Consider the following 7531-nt stretch of genomic DNA (forward strand, 5'->3'; position numbering starts at 1 on the left):
GACTCTGCACCTATCTCTGGAGACCCAGGTGCTGTCTGCTGGCATCCGGAGGTAGGGAGTTGGGGGGGGGGGTGCATTCTCACCTGGCCCAGCTTGAGAGTGTGGTTTTCTCACCTCTTTCCACACAGATCTTTTTTTTTTTAAGATTTTATTTATTTATTTATTTGAGAGAGAGAGAATGAGTGAGAGAGAGCGCACATGAGAGAGGGGAGGGTCAGAGGGAGAAGCAGACTCCCCGTTGAGCAGGGAGCCTCGATCCCAGGACTCCAGGATCATGACCTGAGCCGAAGGCAGTCGCTTAACCAACTGAGCCACCCAGGCATCCCATCCACCTAGATCTTTATACTTCTCCTGCGAAGGCCCAGGGGGACTATTGACCCCTTCCAGAGAAGGAGACAGTAGGGTGATTGGGCTAAGTTTGGAACTGGGCCTCTGTCTAGGGTTTAATGATCATCATAAAGGTCCTCCTGGCTAGGGTACAGGAGTTTGGAGCCTCCTAAGGGGATTTCACATTTAGGATCCTCAGGCCTCCTTTGAGGGAGTATCCAGGCTGGGCCTTCAGAGATGGCCAAGTAATGCATAACTATGGTTCCTTACCACACACAGTACCAGATCTTCAACACTTGGTAATAAAAATAGCTAGCCTTTATTGCGTGCTTATTAGACACCAAACCCCTCACAACTATCTTGGGCAGAAGATACTGTTACAGGCAAGGGAAAAAAAAGGCTTAGGGTCCTTAACTGCTCCAAGTGACAAGGCTCCCAAAGGGCTGGGCTGATCGAAAGCCCAGGCTGGGACTCTGTAACCAGTGCTTTCGGCCTCCAAGCCAGCTGTACTTCCAAACCTTCCTGCTGGTAGTTCATATTCCCCTGACCTCCTTGTATCAGGAGTTTTTCCCAGGCCTCTCTCTCACCTCTGGTCCACCCACTGGGATTTTCAATAGCCCCCATCATCAATCATTGTCTCTCCAGTTATTCAAGACCCTCTTAGGGACACAAAGGGATTAATTCCCCAATCCCTTCTAATCCAGCTACCCCTCCATCCTTTCTAGAGCTAGCCAATCCACCTAAAGGTCAAATGTCACCAGTGCCAGATGGGTAAGCCTCCCTCATCACAGGGTCAGCTCCTGGAGAAGGTTGGGAGGTGGCCTAGGCTGAAGCTTCAAGCCCTCTTTTGCCAAGTTCCTCCTTCCCAGGGTGGCCAAGTCTGGATCCATCCCAGGCAGCCCACCCCACAGGGCTGAGCGTGGGGGAAGCTTCTTATCTTCAGAGCTCTTGCTCACCTCCGGCTAGCTCTATGTCCTTAATCAAATCACTTGGCTCCTCTGTGCCTCAGTGTCCTTATCCATACACTGGGAATAAAGATAATACCTACCTCCTCAGGCTTTGGTGAGAATTGAATCATATAATGCCTGTAAATCATTTAGCACAATGTCTAAAATGAAATCCCGAGGAAAAGCAGAATAGTTTAGGTCATCAGTTTAGCACCACTGGCTCTAATCTCCCATTCCCCAGGGATAGGTTTCCCTCCCCTCCTAAGGATCCCTTGGGAGGCCCTGGTTGGTGGGGAACTGAGACAACATACAGGGAAGTTGGAGTAGGAGAGCTAACTGGTTCCATATTTATATGAAATATTTTCTAGCTTCACATCCCAGGGCTCCCTAGAAATAGCTGCAAACCCAGGCTGGCTTCCTCTCCTCCTGTCCACCCCTCTCCACCAACCACCAGGTTTATCTCCTAACTTGACTCCTAAAATCTCTTTTTTTTTTTAAGATTTAATTTATTTATTTGAGAGAGAGAGAGAACATGCACAAACAGGGGGAGGGGCAATGGGAGAGGAAGAAGCAGGCTCCCCGCTGAGCAGGAAGCCCAATGCAGGACTCGATCCCAGGACCCTGACATCGTGACCTGAGCCAAAGGCAGACGCTTAGCCGACTGAGCCACCCAGGTGCCCCTTGACTCCTACAATCTGACACTAAATAGGCCTATCTGTATTTTGGCAATATAGTTAAAAAGGACTCCCTTTGACCCAACAAATCCACACCTAGAAATGTACCTTGAAATAACTAAGGAACCTCACAAGGATTTTGTTATAAGGATGGTCCTCTCGTGTTCTTTATAAGCAGAAACAAGCTCTGTGTCTAATGATAGGTGATTGGCCACACACACACACATCTATCTCTACCACAACAGTCTATAGCCATTACAATTTGTGCCGCAGAAGAAGGTTTTAGAGATAGGAGCAAATGTTCAGAGTATGTTTTGTTTAACTTTTCATATTTTTGAGGGAAATGATAAAATTTATATGAAATATTTCTTTTTGTTGCTTATTTGTAGTTTCTATTTTATTTGCAACCAAGCGTATATGTATCCTGTAATGAGAAAGAAAAGCCCACATTTGGCAAAACTTGAGTAGAGATGGGAGTTGAAGGACTGGCTTTATATTTAGCCCCTGGATATAGGGGCCGGATGGATTCCCGGCTCCCTGTGGCCCAATGAACTCCAGAATAAGAAACCCCAGCAGATCTAAAAGTTTGGGTCAAAGGAGAAGCAGTAGCAACAAAGAAGACCCAAGCACTTCTGTGGTTCCTTTTTGATACTCTTTGGCATCAGCAGTTGTGTGTTTGGTTATCTGGAGAGTTGGGGACACCACCAGGCAGGGCCAAGGAGGGCACTTCTCTTTTTTTGATTGGAATAATTGATGCTTTCTCATTCTCATGCAAATGGACCTCCAAGACAAGTCCTCAAGGAGCTGCCTTCCATTCAAAGGGCCCTTTGTTGTTCACTGGCAACCTAAAGGTCTGAGCTACCTCCTCCAGAGGTGCAGCCCCTCCCTCGATCTTTCTCCCATTGTTGTCCCCCCTCCATTGTCCTCTGTTTAGGTGATGAACCCAGGCTATCTGCGAGGGGGAGAGGGGGATGCTCATTTCTACTCAGGGGTGCTGTGAATGATGACTATAGAGATCGAATGCGGGTAGTTCATATTTGTTGGGGAGCCTGCAGAAGGCTTAGAGGATAAGCTGGATGCTAGACTTCTGCATCTTCAACAGCCTCTTGAGTAAGTATTTTCTGATTACTCCCTGCATGTCATGTTTAGCACTAAGCACTTTCATAGTATCATCTGATGCCGGTTTTGGCCTCTAAGCACTGCACCACATTGCCGGTCCCTAGTTCACATAATCCTCTCAGACTTGTCACATCTTGTCCTGATGACTGACTCATCTCTGTCATTAGACTCTGAGTCCCAAGACCGCAAGAAGAACATTGTTCTATCTGTCCCACCTATCGAGCATTGTTCAGCCCAAGGTCTAGAACACATATTTGTAAGTCCTGGGGAAAGACTCAGATGGTTGGGAAGGAGTTTAATACTGCACGTCCTTCACCTCTGTGAGATTGGCCAGTTCAGTGGAGGCTTGGGATGACCTGATTGGTGCAAGAGTGCTGAAGGACATTGGGTGTGAATATGGGCATATCAGGTTATTTAAGGAGTCTGCTGGGGTCCAGATTACTCGCAGAGACTGTCGATTCAGACCTCCATCAGCTCACATGGTCCCAGATCTGGTTGGTCTCCTCACATATGCTTGCCTCTGGTTTTCAGGGGACCAGATGCCAATGGGCAGGTGACTTAGTGGCATCCGTTCCCACATCCAGAAAAGTTGCTCAAATAGGTGTGCAGCAATAGCCTCCAAGAACCTGTAAAGGGGTTGGGGGGGGAGCCGGGGGGGGGGGGGGGGGGGGGGGGGGGGGGGGGGGATGGATGGTCTCCTCAGGACCTGGGCACCTGTTGAGCTAAACGGTGAGGGAAACTCTTTTTCTTTGCTCCTCACTCCCTGATCCTCTTCTCTTTTAATATCCCAGCTCAATCATCTCCCCAGCTATTTCTGTCCCTGTAACTAAGCACAGAGTTCTCAAACATATTCATAATTGTGACATATTGTTCCTCAGTCTTTCCATTTTGTTTCTGATAATGCCAGTTCTGGGCATCTTAAAACTTTGGAATCGTTGGGGGGTTTGACAGGTAGGCTTTTGAGATGGGACTCAAAAGTGAAGAGAGAAAATGGGAAAGGGTATTCAGGTCAAGGCACAGAGAAGTCTATGAAAAAACCAACAAAGGATGTGGGGGAGGAAGAGATGGGAAATGACAGGAAATGAGACTGAAATGTCCTTGCAGGCCAAGCTAAAGGTTTGGACTGGATCCCGAGGGCAGTCAGAAGCCATTGAAAAGTCTGGGTCAGTGACTGTATTCCAGCAACAGAAAGAGAAATGTTCAGATAGCTGATACGTATTGACCACTTGCTTTATAGTGAAAAAGATGATTAATTTAGTCCTCCTAACAATCTTATGAGTGGTATTACCTTTTCCATCTAATCCGAAGGGAAACTGGAGCAAGAGAAGATTGTTTCCTCAAGGTCAGAGTTAGGTGTTGATTCTGGAGTCCGTTCCTTTACTTACGCTGGCGGATTTGAGAGAGCGCAGGGTTCAGGGAAGGGTCTGGAGAGTGCAGAAAGGCCAGCCAGACTCCAGGACTGCCTGGATGTGGGTGTGAGGATGACAGCGCTCTCGGGGATGGAGCCAAGCTTTCGGCCCTGCGCACCCCAGAAGCGTGCAAAAACGCAGACTCTCTGGGCAAAAGCGCGGTGGCGGGGGCCAGAGGCAGCCAGGCTGTGGCCCCGGCTCCAAGGCTGACGGCCCCGCCGGGACAGGGCCGGACCTGTTGCCAAGCGGAGCCGGAGCCGGAGCCGGAGCGGTGGCCGGCAGGCCGGGCGGGTCTTCCCGGTCCTCCCCCGAGAGCCGAGCGCTGCTGGCGGGGCCGAGGACTGTCGGGAGCAGTGCCATCTAGCGGAGGCGCGGGCCTTGGCATCCGAGCATCATGAGGTCACCGCCCTGAGGCCTGCCGGGAATGGCAGAAGCTGGCGGGGGGGACCAAAGGGACAGAGGAAGGGTTTGGAACCAGCTGCAGTCTGGACCTCTGTGACCGCCGTCCAACTGTGGAGTCCGCGCGCCGGAGCGTGGGGCCGTCCGACTCCGGTTCCGGATGTGTCGTTCCTTCCCCACCCCTATCCTGTGCGTCCTTGGGCGGCAGGCACGGCCACAGCGGTCTGTCCCTGTCACCCCTCAGATTCCACATTGGATCCCTTCCTCCCTGCTTCACACTCCTCCAACTTCCCGTACCAGATTTTGGTTTCTCCCACACATTCCCCTGCCTTCTGGCTGCTTTCCTTCTCTTGTCTCATCACGGGGTCCTGTGGATGCTCCAGTGGCACCTCCTCTCCCAAGTCCGGCTTCTTCTCTGTCCCCACTGCCTCTTTCTTGACTCAGGCCAACATCCACTCCAGGCTGGAAGGCCACATCAGCCAGCAGTACAGCGCTCTTCCACCCATTTTCCACATTGCAGAGGGGTCTTCCTAAAGATTCTGGTGTTCCCAGGATGAACGTTCTTCAGTGGCTTTCCTGCTCCTTTGGTATAAAGACCAAACTCCGTCTGACCTACCAACCTTTCACAGCGTGGCCCTGTGACCTCCAGCCCATCTTTCATAATGCCTTTCTCACGTGTGGAGCCACAGTCCCACCTGTAACAAAATCACTAGTGGGGCTTGTTAACTGTGCTGGTTCGGGGTCCCCACCCCGGGCCCTGGAAGTGGTACCCACCCCGGGCCCTGGAAGTGGTACCCATGTTTAACAGGTCTCCTGTGGTTGAGACCCACTTCTTGCAGCTCCTGAAAAATGCCAGGGCTCTTTCCCCCCTGGCCTGCACGCACAATCCCCCCGCCTAGAGACTATACCCCACCCATTTCCTTCAGATCGAGTTTAAAGGCCACCTCTCTCCTGCCCTCTGCAAGCCCTGGGCTTTCTCCTAAAACAGCACTTACTAAGTGGAGTTTTGTCTGTCTGCTCCTTTGTCTGACCCTCCAATCACAACGTAAGCTCCAATGGCAAGGTGACTGGCAGAGAAGGGGCTCAATAAATACTTGGTGACTATTGAGTGAATGAATGTCTGGGAATATTCTAAGCTCAGGGTAACTCTAGGACCTGGCATGATGGCATGAGAAAGAAGACCAACCCAGAATAAAGGAGCCCTGAGGATGGAGGAGAGGGAATGATTGGGCAGCAGTGGGCCCTTCCAGTTCCCCTCACACTACTACCCACAGGGGTCTGGTGCAGGGACACACGCCTCCCAAGGAAGCCAAAGAGAACCTGTGCCTATATATCGGCTTTCTTCTCTGTGGCTTCATGGACCTATCCCTCCTCCTCTGCTGGGGGTTTTGAGTCCCCCTTTCCCATCCAGGTCATCTGGGGATGGCATCTTTGTACTCCTGGCAGCACCCTGTCTCTCTGTTTTTTGGCCTACTGGAGAGATCCCAAGCCCACTCCATACAAATGATTCACTGCAGCCACAAGGAATGGAAAGCCAGAGAGCCAGCCTCAGACAGCAGGGCCACCCCCTGTCCAACCTCTAAGGAAGGCACTAAAGGAAACCAGCCAGCAGGTGCCCTGTAGAGTCAACACAGACCACTGCTGTGTCCTGAGGCTTCTCTGGATACAGAGTCAAGGTACTCTAACTGATGCTCCCAGGGGCCTGGGGGGCTCAACTGATTGTCTGCCTTCGACTCAGGTCCTGATTCCAGGGTCCTGGGATCAAGTCCCACATTGGGCTCCCTGCTCAGCAGGGAGTCTGCTTCTCCCTCTGCCCCGCCGCCCCCCCCATGCATGCTCTCTCTCGCTCTCTCTCACAAAAATAAATAAGTAAAATCTTAAAAAAAAACATCCTTATACCACTGCCCTCAAAGATGTCTCCATCTAGATGGGGGTTGTGGGAAGGACTTGTATTGGGTCTACAGCAATGGTAATAGCTGCTGGGATTCTTTTTTTTTTTTTTTAGAGAGAGAGAGCAAGTGAGAGGGGAGTGGGGGCAGAAGGAGAGGGAGAAAGAGAATCCCAAGCAGGCTCCAAACCCAGTGCAGGTCCTGATTCGGGGCTCCATCTCATGACCCTGAGATCATGACCTGAGCCGAAATCAAAAGTCGGACAGTCAACCGACTGAGCCATGCAGGCACCCCTGATTCTTTTATTTTTAAGATTTTATTTATTTATTTATTTATTTATTTATTTATTTATTTATTTATGAGAGAGAGCATGCATGAGTTGGGGGAGGAGCAGAGGGAGAGGGACAAGCAGATTCCCCACTGAGGGAGGAGCCCGACACGGGGCTTGATCTCATAAGCCTAGATCACACACTGAGAGGCAATCAAGAGTCGGAGGCTTAACCAACTGAGCCACCCAGGCCCACCCCCCTGATTCTTATTGAATGCCTACCATACGCCGGCACTGCTCTAAGCATTTGACATGCAGCCTGTCTCACACCTTCAACAATCCCTTTGCAGATGAGGAAAATGTGACTCCGGGAATTGAAGCCTGTCCATACAGTTGAAGCGATGGGTATGAAGCAGAGTGGCTGAGAGGTGGGCTCTGAGTGAGTTGGGAGGGGATACCCCTTCAGTTTGGGGTAGAGACAGTGCCCCAGCTCTTCAGC

This window comes from Phoca vitulina, unplaced genomic scaffold, assembly GCF_004348235.1.
Source record: "Phoca vitulina isolate PV1807 unplaced genomic scaffold, GSC_HSeal_1.0 scaffold32, whole genome shotgun sequence".
Taxonomy (NCBI): domain Eukaryota; kingdom Metazoa; phylum Chordata; class Mammalia; order Carnivora; family Phocidae; genus Phoca; species Phoca vitulina.